The sequence below is a fragment of the Euwallacea fornicatus genome, chromosome 10 (genome assembly GCF_040115645.1).
Source record: "Euwallacea fornicatus isolate EFF26 chromosome 10, ASM4011564v1, whole genome shotgun sequence".
In the NCBI taxonomy this organism is placed as follows: domain Eukaryota; kingdom Metazoa; phylum Arthropoda; class Insecta; order Coleoptera; family Curculionidae; genus Euwallacea; species Euwallacea fornicatus.
In genome coordinates this window covers 747,881-763,092 of record NC_089550.1, presented here as the reverse complement: position 1 = coordinate 763,092, position 15,212 = coordinate 747,881, and the positions used below count along the sequence as shown (strand labels likewise).

At 39.6% G+C, this 15,212-nt stretch overlaps 1 protein-coding gene and 1 long non-coding RNA gene across 3 annotated transcripts in view; one reads left to right on the top strand and one right to left on the bottom strand.

Moving 5' to 3' along the window:
- The first annotated feature begins 422 nt into the window (after nt 1-422).
- The window catches only part of Ephrin (ephrin), a 321,509-nt gene continuing 306,719 nt past the window's right edge, over nt 423-15,212 (top strand). For both annotated transcript variants that reach the window (XM_066286415.1, XM_066286413.1), the window contains exon 1: nt 423-628. The gene's annotated coding sequence lies outside the window, so the exon portion shown is untranslated. The remainder of the gene's footprint in view (nt 629-15,212) is intronic.
- Nucleotides 4,697-15,212, bottom strand: part of LOC136341441 (uncharacterized) — an 83,002-nt gene continuing 72,486 nt past the window's right edge. Inside the window, exon 3 of the long non-coding RNA XR_010732500.1 lies at nt 4,697-4,809. This is a non-coding gene — a long non-coding RNA (uncharacterized lncRNA). The remainder of the gene's footprint in view (nt 4,810-15,212) is intronic.

Sequence of the window (15,212 nt, the reverse complement as noted above, 5' to 3'; positions counted from 1 at the left end):
TTTTTCCTTAACATTTAACACTGTAATTCCGCTATCGATCGAAATGGGGCATATGCTGACATGAATGTTTTCTCTATTTTGTACTAGAGCACACATACCTCAAATACTGCCGTGCAATTTTGAAACACTCTGTATATATATAACAAATAATCAATAATAATACTAAAAATGTGAAATAAAGATGCAGACGATTAACTGCAGACTTGATGACCCTTGACCTAAGCTAAGGTGCTGTTGTTAACAATGTTGCGGGCCAATTTCTGTAGAAATGAACAATGTAGGGACTCTGCCCTACAGTTTGCAGTTAAGGATGACAGCACAAAGTAATAATTTGGCCCTTATAAAAATCCCGATATTGAAAGCCCTTGGGGAAATCTCTACAACCCTATTTGGCAACCCCGCAATTCAGTGACAAAATGGCAATGAAATCTTGGCCTATGTACTAAATTTCGTGGTGTATTTTCCGCGGTTTTGAACCGATTTTTCTCGTGTTTTCTCACTAAAGTCGATGTTGAAACCCTTGGGAAATTTTTGTGTACCGTGGCAGCTGTGGTGTGAGTGATATTTGTTCAGATACAGTAACTTTTTCCGGATAAACACCGAACACAACCTCAACAATAGATATGAGGTAGAGTGGCTCTGATTACCTTTGTATTAGAATTTTTTAATGTATTTAATGGATACAGTATTGATTTATTGCCTTGGTGTTAAGTAAATGGTCACGTTTGCCAAAATGACCATTTGATTCTGGCTTGACCAGTCAGAAAATTGAAAAAAATCTAGTTGAAATTGAAAAGTCCCCATTTTCAATTGTTTATTTTGATTTTTGACACCTGGGGTTTGTTTATTTTTTCTGACACATGCACTGGCCCCCTTTATGCCCACATATTTAATACATAAAATAAAATAGCCCCATTCGTAAATTCAATATTTAATTTGGCCATTATCAATAGGTGTTGTGGTGTGTAAATACAGTAGGTAGCATTCCAGGTAAGTTCTTAAATATCTACTTTATTCATCATTGTTACCAGCTTACCTCAGCCTTATCATAACTCATTGCATATTCTATGATATATGACTATTTGATTTTTAATTATTTACTTATCCAAGGATTTACTGAGACTTCCTCTTTATATGTATTTTTGTAACTAGCTACTATCCACTACCCTTGTTTACCCTTATCTATACCTGACCATACAGGTTTAAAACTCTTCCTTACAATCAACTATCGATTCAGACCATAGTACCTAAACTGTTAGAACACCTTAATATTTTATAGGCACTTAATCTTATAGCTCCACTCCTCTCTCCCACCATTTGGCAAAAACTTCTAAAAAAAAAAACATATTGTGGAGCAATGAAAATCAAGAATACATAGGTAGGGAATGCCCTTAGTTAAGTCTAAGAAGCTTCAGTTTGAATCGAGATTTGAATATTTGTGTCTCGGTTATACTCCTGTGACTGCTTTTGGCAAGCCTGTAATTAAATTGTCAGCAAATGCAGAATATTAACGAAAAAAACTAACAAAAACCAATAGGATTTCATAACAGGTCTTGACAAAGTATTTAGGTACCTATATAAGCACATTTAAGCAGCACCAAGGCTACAACTGGTGACTCGATTGACCTGTTATGAGTGCTTTGGTCATACTATATCATGACCACTATAAAAAGTGATTTTGTCAGTATACTGAGGTTAGGAGTTACTGAGAAGTGTACCTTAGCATACCTAGGGTATGTATATACTTTGATTGATACTGAGTTACGAGCTAAATTGATATTTTCTAGTAAGTAGATACTTACTCAGGTACTTACCTACCGAAACGATGCTAGAATATTAAATATGTATATAAGAAGAATAAATTAAAAGATCATTTGTCAATGTTGCAATCGAAGGACACAAGATATTTAAATAATCCAGCACTTTGAGATTTGAGTTTAGACATCTGATATTGCAGAAGATATTGCCTTATGGAAATATCCAACTGCCTTTTGGCATTATGTGATTGCTACAACATCTTAACCATGCGATAATTGCTGTTTTCTATTTTTAGTGGTGTAAACTCTCTGTTTTCAAAAGTATTCCTTGAGATTTATTGCGGTATTCTTAAAGAATATATTATCTTGAAATAAGTTCAACTTTCTTGATTTTGTAGAAAAATATTGATATCTAATAATAGATAAAAAAAACAAGTTGAAAAATATCGGTGTAACAGAATCGCTTTATGTTATGGCAAAACAATTCTCAACATCCAGTAATCCTGCATCGTTCAGCAGTTTGTGCAATTACTTGTATTTTCTCTCCTAATTTTTGATTTGACTAATATTCCAGAATATTCCCTAATTACTCTTCAAATTTCTACTTGAAAATATAATTCAAAGGCTTAGTCGTGTCGGCCTTTGAGACTCTAATCTATCACTGTTCAAAAGCTGCGTAAATACCAATAACTTCATGACAGTTATATGGGTAGAATAGACACTCGACAATCTTTCACCTTGTCCCCAGTTTTTAATCCCCTGACCCCTAGGATGGCAGTGGCGCCCCTATCAAAAGGACAAGTAGAGGCTTTCTATGGCACACCTACACGTACCTACCTAAAACTTCGATACTTAACATAAAATTTTGCGGATAAAAATCTGTAGTACCATAATACTAATGGTCATCCAAATGATCCTCAGTCAAATGTATGTTGTTTTAATCTCGAGATATCCCTCATCATAACCTGAACTATGTAATATTAATTTCTCAGTTGGGATTCGGTTAATTCTTTACGTTAGAGCCCTGGCTAAAACCATTTTAATCTGAAAGCAGAGCCAAAATCTGCTATGCTCGCTTAATTACAACTGAGGTTAGCTCTCTCTCGCGCTCTAACATGAGCGGAGCTTTACGACTCACCACTATTTTCAAATATTACCTTCTCTTTCTACTTAGTGTCTGTGTTTCTGAAACTTGTCCCTTACCAAATTAGTGTACTTGCTTTATAGTTTAGAGGTTTAGAGTAGATATAAAACTACCGCCCTTTGTTGAGGTCCAAAAATTTTATATAAGGTTCCACAGGTATTACATTCCTAATCTAAATGTTTCTAAATGTTTTAACAACGCAAATAACAACAACAAAAAACAGACTCCGATTGATGAAAATTTGTCAGTTAATTCCCCGTATATTATGTGTATGACTTCCTGGTGTTCTTATCCAGGTTTCCATCTTCACTTGGTATACAGAAGTTTTACGTACATCCTCCATAAGCTAAAATGGAAATGTTGCCGGAAATGCCAAGGAGGAAATTCCCGGGTCCTGTTGTGAAGTGCAAGCACCCCCAATCATCTGTAGATATCTTACGTTAAATTTCTTAAAAAATCCAACTTTATTTTCTTAATGTCTCGGTGAGAGCCTGAGAAGCTTTCTTAGAGAATGCTCTAATCGATCAATGTCTATACACTCCCCAATAGGAACATTTAATGGGAATCTAGTTAAGTATTTTTTGTGTTGCTTCCTGAAGAAGTAATTGCTTGATTTATCAATATTTCTATGTACATACCGAGGCATATACATACTTCCCATTATAATTCAGATTATGTAGGTCAATTCCAGATATTTTTAGAATTGGAAAAATCCTACCAATCCGAGGATATATTTTTAAAATTAAATCAATTAAACATGATAAAACGGCAATGGAAATCGAATTGAGATTTGCAGATTTCTAGAATCCGGCATTAGAGTCGATACTTGGGCCATTCTATAAGAACAGCATAGCTGTAAAGTTGATTTAGCTTTGGATGGCTCACCAATTCCGCTTAACCGACCGAGCTTAAGGCAACTTTTCATGTCCGGCTTTCTTAAAATCGTCACGTGTCGGTTTTCGGGACGAGTGCTAAAGGGCCAACCGGACAACTGACGGACGACGCCCACATTAACAGAATATTGCAATCATGCCAAGTATATTTGGCAAGGTGGCCATAAACTTTAACCCCTTTTCGTGGAAGGTAAGTAAACAAAACTATTCCAGAAACCGAACGGTCCTAATTGGGGTAAGATATTGCGCTTCCAATGTCAGAAACTACGTTTTTCCAGGCCAGAGAAAATTCGGTTTGTATAAATCGCTCCGACTTTTAGATTACTTTCAGGGAGTTGGAAAATTAAACATTGTCAGGTGGAATTTGAGATACGAGATCAGATCACACTGAAGTTTGTAAATTAAATGGAATCTAGATCTAAGATCTAAATAGATTGGATCTCAGAAAGTGAGTGAGTGAGTACGTATGTGACACGTCCGTTTTTTGAAATATTCTCGGAGGGGCCTCTGACGGAACAGCTTATAAATCCCTAAAAATGTCGAAATCGATTGTTTTTCTTCCAACGAAGGGGAGAAGATTTCCCGCTAAAAATGTGTCATTGGCTATGAGTGGTCTTCCGCCTTTTTGGGGGCCGCCTATAAAATATAATCTATAAAACGCTCTTGAGGGATATACCTAAAAGGGGTGGACGTGCATTCGATCTAATTCGCAGAAAACAGTCTCAACTCTTCCGATTTCTTCGCAAAAGTGCGGCAAACCGGAAGGTTGCGCGTTCTCGCAACCTTCCGGCCGCCCAAATGGCACCGAACGGAGGTCCGTCACGTTGAACTTCTTGGAGTTTTGTGGAATCCGGAGATTCGCCGCAATACCCCCAGTCCTATTATCGAATCGAGAATGTTTTGCTTTGAAGTCTTTCTCGGGCTCCACACACCTAGACGAATTGCATCTCTCAACACGTCGGTGTCTACTGGTAGTCTTTTCACGGTTCTCTGTAGAGGAGTCTGTTGGGCAGGACTGCAAAAAAAAGGTCGTAAGTCGGAAGCAGTTGCGAAATCAAGACTTCGGTTTGCTCCAACTAATGAAGTTTTCGGAGATTTGTGCGGGTAGATTGCGTCACGACAAGGCTTACATGTCTGGAAGAGCAAGTTCTACCTTGTACCTATAAGGAACTTCACTGTCAGATACAGGAATGAGTGCGTTGGTATATCGAATAGATCTGTACTGAAGGAGACGAATTTCCATTCTCGTCAAGTATGTAATGATGGGAAGGTACCTGCGTCTATTCTATTTGACGAGCGATGAATATTGCTATCCAGAGACGGAAGCGTGTCGGATAGGCGAAGGTTGCAAATTTTAACAGACGTCTCCAGCGCCATGCTCCTTATACGAGAGCTTCGTTTTTAGAGCACAATCCGAGGTGTAATTAGTAAATCGATGAGGATTTTTCGCAGTTTCGGATTAAACAACAAAGAAATCGCTGGCCGATTTGGCGCCGTTAGCGGACATTTCATCGTCCCGATATTGGAAAAAAACCCCGGGGGGGGGATAGAAAAGGAAAAAATGTCTAAATTAAAAATCGTAAAATTTCATAAGCCAAAGAAAGGTCCCGAAAGCGGCTGCCCGTTGCGTATCCCGTAACTGTTGCGGGTCCCAAAAGTCGCTAGTCGCAATCGAGCGGCACTTTCCGCGGGCTTTGCCGTTGCACCTTCATCGTTATATGGTCCTTATCCGCGTTAGGGATCAAAATATGAACATGCAATCCGCAGAATTAAAAAAATTATTGACACGCAATTTTCTCAGAAACCATTGGCGAACAATAACATTTTAAAGGCGTAATAAAAATCCGAGATAAGGGTCGAATAAATCCGAGAGGGACATTAAAATGCCATTTTCCTTATTAACGCTTGTTTTATTTGAAGAGCGGTGCAGCGACCACTGTCAGTTGGCGGCTTATAAAGTAAAAACCCGCCTTATAAAACTGAGTCAATAAAGTTTTAGTCGTGGCCACTGAAACATCTTGGCCGTTACTGCTTATTGCGGTTGTTATGGCACAAGAAATATCTTCTAATAGTTTTCCAGAAAATAAAAGAAAACACACTAAAAAGTTCGAACGCACTAAGTATATAAAAGCGTGACAGAAATGAGAGTTAAAAAAAGAGAGAAATCGCATATAGACGTATTGGATAAAGCCGTAGATGCGCAGGTTAATTATCTCAGGATTGGTAACTCTATTTCTTCAGCGGGCAACGCTTTAAGATCGATGAATGCTGCGAAGTCGAGATGAGCTTTCCAAACGGTTGAAATTTTCGACCAAGCTCCCCGTGCCTGGGCGTCGGAGGTCGCAAGCAATGTCCCCAACATCCCTGCAAAGTGAGACCGCCCAGGCGAGCCCATCAAAACCATGTCGTTTCCCACGGACGGTCCCGGCCGGCCGGGTCCATCCAAGATGCAACACAGCCTCTGCCAAAACCGCTGCCTTACGAAAAGTACTCGCAGTGTAACACAACTAACACGAAAATACGATTCTAAACCTCAACAGCAATCGAAGAAAAAAACAGCTTTATGCAGAGATGGAAACGCAAACAACAAAACTGGAACAATGCGCCGACTGTTTTATCCAAATCTCCAAAGAGAAGTAAATCTATTTACCGATTTTATGGATTTGAAAGCCTCAAATTGCTTTTTGACTCTGTGCCAAGTCTGGCTGGGCCCTTTTGGTTAAAACGGCGGTGTATTTTTACGTTCCCTTAAGGGTTCGAAGTGGCGCGGCAGCGGAGGTTTTGTAAATTAGCGGAAATCGGAACAGGCTGTGAAGCGGTCGTTTTGGGAATTAAAGCAAGGTGTTTGATCTGAACTACCACTTTCTTTTTTGAAATTCTCGAGGGTTAATAAAGCGATAAAATGTCAGTTAGGGGTTTCCACAACATCACATCTCGCGTAGCGTTCTTGAACGCGTTTCATCTTTAATTGAGTGAGTGCATCGTCGACGAAACTTAACCTTTTAGGGTCGGCCTTCAGCAGGGTCCGTCGTAGTTTTGGTATTTTTTCAGATTCGGAACTAATTTTTCCCCACGTTTATACTCATCCGCACTACACTTCTGCAATTTTCTCCATTTCTGCCACTCCCCGACGCCTCAAGCTGTACAAATGCTAAATTGCGTTCACCCTGTATCGGCATTGTTTTTTACAACAGGCGATCGTAAGTCGTCAATGCGTTGACTTGAATGCTTAAAAGAGTCGAACAATGCTAATTTTGTCTGGTCGGATAGTCTGGTGTTAAACAATTAACCTTGAGGGGCACGTGGGAATACTACGAATCATTAGTAATCGGGGTTAAAACTGGGCCGAAATGGACGCTCAGATCCGAGTCCCTCATTAGAGCGAAGACCATTCATTGCTATGTGGTCTATAATAGGTCTCGAACTGTTATATTTCACCAAAATTGCACTTTCGGAAAATATGGCGATGGGTTTTCTTCGTAATTTGGTTTGTCCTAAATTTACTTAAAAGGGGCCCAACTCCTTGCGAAATGTCCCGTTTTCAAAATTTCCGTATTTAACGCTTCGCCCTAATTTTGTTATTAGAAATGTTCAGCCCCACGCTCAAAACCAACTACGTCAATGTTTGCTTGCACAACATTTGCAGATGCCAGAAACATTATTGTCTTAACACTAGAACTTACGTATTTAGATATGCATCGCAACAATTAATTATTATTAAATAGAGCAAGTTAAAGGTATATTAATATTATAGCCCTGGGACATTAATCAACGGGATACATCTATACATCTCACATCATGAAAGCTCGATCTAAGCCAAGCTACCGTGTATAGTGAATTATGTTGCGGAACAAATGGTCTTCATCGATTTGTCAAGAAACATAAATCTTTAAATCTTATTGAGTTCTATGCATATGATATGATATAAGAATTTATAGCTAAATTCAGAGCACTCAGTTCAATGTCAGCACCCATTCAAAGGGCATTAGTCGGATTTTTTGATAACTGTCTCATATAGCTGTTTAATGCATTTGGCACTCATGTGTCGTTTTTTAATTTGGCCCTAAAGGAAATGTTAAGCTTGTTGGCATTGACGCCTTTGGCGGAGACGATAGTTCATTTTTGATGGCGGTTTATCGAGGATTATCCAGGAATGGGAAAAATCTCGCCACTAATTAACTTAGGTGTCCAAACACGGAAAAGACCATAATCTTCTTAATATCGGTCTTGGCCCGTAAATTTAGACTAATTCCTTTTGCGGAATTGCAGTATTCTTACTAACAATCATATTCCATTTTTACGACCCATTTACGATTTTATCGACAATTCAGCTTTATCGCCCTCATATGATCAACTTGTAAGCAATATCTACACCCTCTCATCTACACTAAGGACTCGCTCAACGTCTTGTTATTTCTTTTTTTGTAATTTTTCTAATACGTTTCTGGAAATTCATATACGTGTGTGAGTAATTCTGGCAGCTTCTGAATCGCCAGTGGATGCTGGAGAGATGACATGCATAGGACGGTCCAGTACGATTCACGTCACAACTCTGAAGTCCGGTGATGTTGCCGGTTAAACGCATGGTTTGTTCAGTATTTCTTATCATATCCATTTTGTTATGTGCGACTACCGGCTGCAAATAACAAAACGGATATACATTCTGTGAAATTTAATAAAAATTATGAATATATTTCTCTGAGAGCTTTCAATGGCAAGAAAAGTCCATGGTTGTTCCTTTCACGCTCGAAGTGCTCTATTAAGGAAGCAACGGACTCCTTATGCCGACTGTTTAACTAGTTTGACGTATCGAAAACACTATATGACAGAGGAATCGCAACCATCATAATAAAACAAAATGGCGGAATGTCAAAACGGACACACTTACGATAAATTTGGCGACACTGCTCCTTGTTGCCAACATTGTTGTTCACATTTCCATTATTAACGTTCATGTTGAGTTTAAATATTTCATCAAGCGTTAACGGATAGGTTACCCTTAGGTCCAAGCACTACCTGCAGTTCATCCGCATAATTAATGTTTAGGTAAAGACGCATTCCTCGTTGAAGACATCTTATTTCGAATGTGAGGGTTGGAAGTGAAATTACGTGGATTGTCACGTGCATCGGTTTGTGCACTGGACGACTTTTGCGCATGTACGCTATTATTCTTGGCATAACTTTTATATGCCGTTATGCTTTAGGGTCGTCCATGTTAATCTTCGGAACCCCCTTCAATCTAAGATCCCATAATATTTTTCTTGATTTTATAGTTTCAAGTCCGCTGGGCGATAATGAAATCAATAGATATTCGAGCTACAATGCGTTGTTTTACTTTTTACTTAACAGAAAATCTATAATTGGAAAATATTAAGCTCCCACTGTAGTACCTAACTTTCCATTAAATATGCATTTTACACAAATTGTATTAGCATTGATATGCGCCAGGACTGGCCTAGTGCTGCCCCAGAGAAGAATTAAAGTTTCATTAACATAATTGTAGCATAAATAATGACAGCTTAGTCCACTAACTTGCCCCTTTTTTTTAATAAACAAAAATTGTTAATTTGCGAGCAAGACGCGAAAAACCTTTCCACCTTCCGATAATTCATACTTACCGTCCAGTCGTTATTGCTTTTATGGGATCTGCAGTAGTTAGATCTGGGCGGAGAGGAGGATGACCGTATTCATACCTGAGATATAAACTGTAGACTTTATTTGCGATGCACTGTCGACTTATCCGTTATTGAAGAATACCGGGAATTTTTGATTGTTGAGATAATATAAAAGTGCTCCGTTTTGGGCCATATTCGGTTGGGAGACACTTCAGTTGGGCCATGTCCTTATTTGTCATCGTTGCATGGCATCCTGCAAAATACTTTTCCAAACTTCACGCGTTCGAACCAAATTTACCGCCTATAGTTGCTTGTAAATGAAAGCTCATGAACGGGCTCAGGAAGAGCAATTCGCAGATCACCATCAGGCGTCAACATACCACCGGCGTTAATGCTAAATAGGAGCAGGAAAATGGGAACGCCAGTTTTTCGCAGCCGGTCACACATCGAAGGTTCGAAATAATTGATTTTACTACCTCGACCGCCGAACCCTAGGAAGACCGGGAAGAATGCGAGCCATCGGCCCCCTCAGCACCTCCGAAAGAAATTGCCACCTTCAGAGGTGCCAGTTTTACTGAGGATTCATCGTTGAACAACTTGAAAAAGACATCCCGTGCTTTGACCCAGGACGGGACAACTTCTAATTATCTACAGCGCGCTTTCGATCTCAAAAGGGTCGGTATCAGCAGCGATCGTATGCTCGCTTCGAAGGAAGGGTCTCGGAAAGGTTTAAGGAAAGCTTACGAACATTGTTGTTAAGTATTAATGGTACATATCGATGGAATGCCTTCAATCCAGGGTTTCCTTCCTTAATTTGCGTTATCCTCAAACACAGTGTGCAGTCGAACGCCATGAACGGAACAACGTCGTTGGTGCTGGTACCAATCAAAAACAATGATCGAAATATGAATTTATCGTGCTGCATCCCGGGGCCGAATCGAGATTCCTTGACATGGTCATTTCCAATTGTTCATTATACCTTTGCGTTCGAGTCAGGACATTTTTCCCGTCTTTAGATCGTAAGGTAGTGGGACGACGTTTCACGAAGTTTTCTGGGTCTTGGTCACTCCGAGTATTCGCATGTGTTGCTTCACGTCCATATTTCCTTCATGATCAATAGGGTGTCTTAACTTCTAGTTTGTCAAGTTTACATAATGGGATGTCTTTCAATTCAACATCAACTGACTGACTTGCCTGATGGATTTAATACTAACATCATCTGACTCCCTGGCGTGACATGCATGGGCGGGAGCACAATGCTTTATTTTTCCCGGCAACCACTACCTTATAACTTTTTAAACACGCCTTTCTAGTATGCGTCATACTCTTACATCACTGTTTTACTGCCTTTATGTTCCTCGCCAAGAAGTTAACTGGTTACATTAATGTTTGACACTTTAAGGACTGATTTCTTGTAACTGTCCGTGATACACCTACACTTTGTACTTCAACGATTTCCGGCGGCAGGTCTCGAGCCCGAGTCCGGCCCTGTCGCTTGTACTACCTGTGTTACAATGGTTACAGGGTTCCCAACCTTCTGTTTACACGTGCAATAAAGTCTGGCGATTGCGGTCCGCTAATGTATTCCCGAATTTAATTGCAGTAATTCTGAGGTTTAAGTTTTTTTTATTTCAGAAATAAAAGGAAGAATAATGTTTACAGAAGCATTAAGCTCTTTTGCATACTAAACGTATAATTTTGGATTACTGGGTGGAAATTGTACGCATCTTTAATTGTTGTTTAATATGCGTAGAGAATTGTTTGGCTTGTTGCGTAAATACGGTCCGCCGGATTTGCATGGCGGCCTCGATATCATTAAGCTAATCCATTCATTGCAATAATTTGTTATAAACTCCGTGAAATGATTTTATTTCACACCACTAATTTCCAGTTTCCTTGCCTTTGATGTCTCGGTTGTGACGTCACAATTGAATCGGGAATGTTTTCAGTTTAGTGTCCGACCTAATCGCAGATCCAGTTCAACAAATGCAAACGGGTGTCCGTTCTTTTGTGCGGACAATCCAACGGCCGAAAAAATTATTCCCATACCAGTACCGTAAAGCCAACTTAACAAATGAATGAGAGGTATTAATTGCATGATTGTGATCAATTCGTTATAAAGCGAATTATGCAAATTCTGTCGCTGCCAACAAAGACACGGTATAAATCGTGTCGATTTTTTGCGAATCGGACGTATTAATGTTGTAGGAAAGGTAAACTATTGCTCAAATATGTTACAACTGAAACGTTCGCAGCTGACAATAACTAATACGCCTACACCATCAGTCACCAAGTACACAATAATGTTCACCAAGTTGGAATGATATTGTAGATGCTTAATAGGGATCTCTGGTAATTTGCGTTTCATCTGCTAAACGGTTTTGTAGTAGCAGCAACGAGGATTTAATGGGGAAATATTATTTAGACGCTAACGTCGTCTTTGTACGGAGAACTTCCAGAGATGTTAGTTGAACCTCGGTTCGAAGCCGCCATTTTTAAAATCAGGCCACCCGCTCGGCTCTTGAAGACCAATCGAGAGTAATTCAATCGAAAACGTCGATGGTTTTCTCGTCCCAGTAGTGCTATCCCGACTTCCCAAGGGTAACAGGTTACTAATTAAAACAATGTGGGCAAATATGCGGTACACAATAATATACTTTGCCTCCCACTGGCCATTAACGCACTCACTTAAGGTGTGCTAAATTTATCAAATGCGGCCAACTTTAACACACAGTTTTTTTTTTTTTTACTTTAATATCTTAGTACATGCGGCCCATTGTAGACGAGATGAACCGCGGCCGTAATGCCGTCCGCATAACGTCCGCGTAACAGAGATTTCGGCAATAAAATTTTTGCCGTTTTTGACGTTGCTGTGGTGAAGCACAAAGACTTCACGGCACGGTTCTGTCGCCATCAGCGGATGTGAATATTTGAAAAGGGCAACTCGCGTACTCCCAGGATAATACTCCGGCAACTTGCCTTTCGAATTAGAATCGTGAATTAGTCTGCTCACATTAAATCTAAAATTAAACCTTCTACAAGAATTATGGCTAATGCCTGCTATTTGCTGAAAATATTATAACTAACTCGCGTACTGTATCTCTCGTGTGTGTTTCTATTAACTCGCTTCGCTCACGCGTTAAATCGTTTAATTAATATACCTATTGGTTAAATAACTATTAATATCACTTACGGTCGGGCTCTAATATCTTCCTAATTGTAAAGACAAACAATAATTGTTATTCTGTTAAGCTCTACTTGGCTGAGCTGTTGGGCTTTATTCTTTATACTCCTGCATGTGGCTATGACACGCTGAATTATGATGCCAGCTATAGTTCTATTTAATTAATTGTATGGCTTAGGAGGACACCCAACGGGTATCGCTTAGTTAATTTCGAACGGCTTTTAATTAACTGTTTAATAGTTCGACATAAATAGCAATAAAAATGTCAAAGCAAAGAAATGTTGCCACAACAAAGAGAGATATCTATGGAATAACCACTTCGACACTTGGAGCTGCCATTAACATATCAGAAAACATAACATAATGGCAAGTTAAAGTGCTAATTCAATTGTGCCGCAATCGTCCCCGATTATTAAACGCGTAAATCAGGTTCAAAGGCTGTCGGATCCGTTTGGAGAAACTTTTCCACGATCTTCAGCAAAGGACGATCTATGTGTGTTATCGATCGCGTCACGGTCCGATCACGCTCTGGTTACTTTCAGGTCAAATATAGGGACGTTCGTTTGACGTTATTTGGGACAGTGAAAAAATCGCGGCTGATCACGTGAATAATCAATTACCAGTTGGTGTCTCTCTATTGAAGTAGGTGCGATTAACCGTTCAGGCCTTCCAACAACATCTAAAAATCCAAAAGTCCGAGGAAGGCGCCGGGTATTTCGAATTTGCCGATCCCCAATAAGGGAGGTGTAATTGTGGTTCGAGTGACGTAACTTTTTGTGCACGTCACAGGCTTCACGTCAGCAGTGATGCCACACCTTTTCAAAATTGATGTGCAGCGGGAACGCTAGAAGCTCCTCACGTCGAACGCTTAAGAACTTGGGCGTTGCACCAACAGTGACAACAATGCCGATGATCCATAAACCGGAACACTGTTCTGGTTCTAGAGAGAACACAGTTTTACCGTCGAAAACTGGACCAAAACGTCAACAAATTGACCGTGTAAAAAATAAGGCTCAGCTGAGACATGCATGTGTAGCTTTGTTCTTTTTTAGCACATTAAATTTATGTCGCTTGTCACTTTGCGTAAGGCGACTTTGAATCGTCACATTTGGTGACGTGAGTAGAAAGTTACGTGATTCGAGCCATAGAAATGCATTTTATTCATTGATTCAGAGTCGTCGCTATAAGTAACAGTGAAGTTTTAGCCTTCAAGCCCTTGGCTAGCCGAAAACTAGTTCGCCACCCAACTTTCCAGTGAAATCACCAGTTTCATCTGCATACCGAATGCCGGGACGTCTTGCGTATGAGAAACGGACCTATACGTACGAAATGGCAACCTATATTAAAATGGCCAAGGTCTGCTTAATCCAAATTGCTACGGTAACCCTATAATTTTCCTAATATAGGTGAAGTAATACAATAGAAACCATATAATAAAAGGCAATTTGATTAAACATCTCTCCGTTTCTTCGGTAGAAGCGACCTATCTGCTAGGGCAATTTGGTTTCTGACCGATAGAAGACCTTCATGCTATTTTATTATTTCACCATCTGCATGAACCTTTCGCGGATGCATATTAATGCTACTTCATTGCTATTTTAGCTAATAACCAGTAGAAATTTGCAGTAAATATCCCAACAATAAAAGTCAAGGCCTAGAGGCACCAATAAATTGAGGTCCGAAGTATTCTGAGGCGCTCAAGGCGCATTTTCATTAGCAACTTCTCGACTATGTCGGATTTATTACAGGAAAATACGGTATCAGCTATATACATTTACACCCTGATTACCGTAGATCCAATATGTCAAGCGGGTATGTATGTAAAATAGTGCAGTCAGAGCCAAACATACATTACCCGTTAATTTATAAGCATTTACGTGCTTGACACGCCGGCATTATTTATCGTTTTGTTTTCAAAGGTTTTGAAAAATTTCTTACGACTGAAATGATATATTAAATTAGTACAATAGAGAGTGGCTATAACGAGGCCAGCAATTATTGGGAATATCAGAACACGGCCATTTCAATATGCTTCATTATTGAATTCGGCCTACCGCAGTTGGTAATAAGCACTGGGGTGAAACATTTGACATTATAAAAAAAAGCCTCTTCCCGCAACCACTGATCATCTCTGATCGTTTTATAAAAAGCGGACAATTAAGATTTTATTATGATAAAGGCAATCAGGAAGTTATATGGGGATCTGATTGTAAGGTAACTGTATCTGATAATATTATTAAAGGGATCCTATAGGAGTATTATATGCTCGTGGGATTGGATTTGATAATAATGAATTGATTGATTATGTCTTGCGATAAGGGAAAGAATTTTGTCGATAAGACCAGAACCAAGAAGTCGGAATTTACGAAACCGACTTGTCAATCATCCTTCACGCGTAACAATACGCGGGATAATATGACACAGAGAGGGATTTGCGGAGATTACTCTATGCGCCGGGTGTACATAGATCCCTCAGATCGAGACGAAAGAGAGAAACGTACCGACCAGGAATTAGAAAACGCACGCCACCAAGGTGTCAGATTGTTTTCCAATTTTCTCGTCTGCTCGTTCAATCCTCCAGATATTTCGATAACATTCGAACTTTCGGGCTCAAAGAGT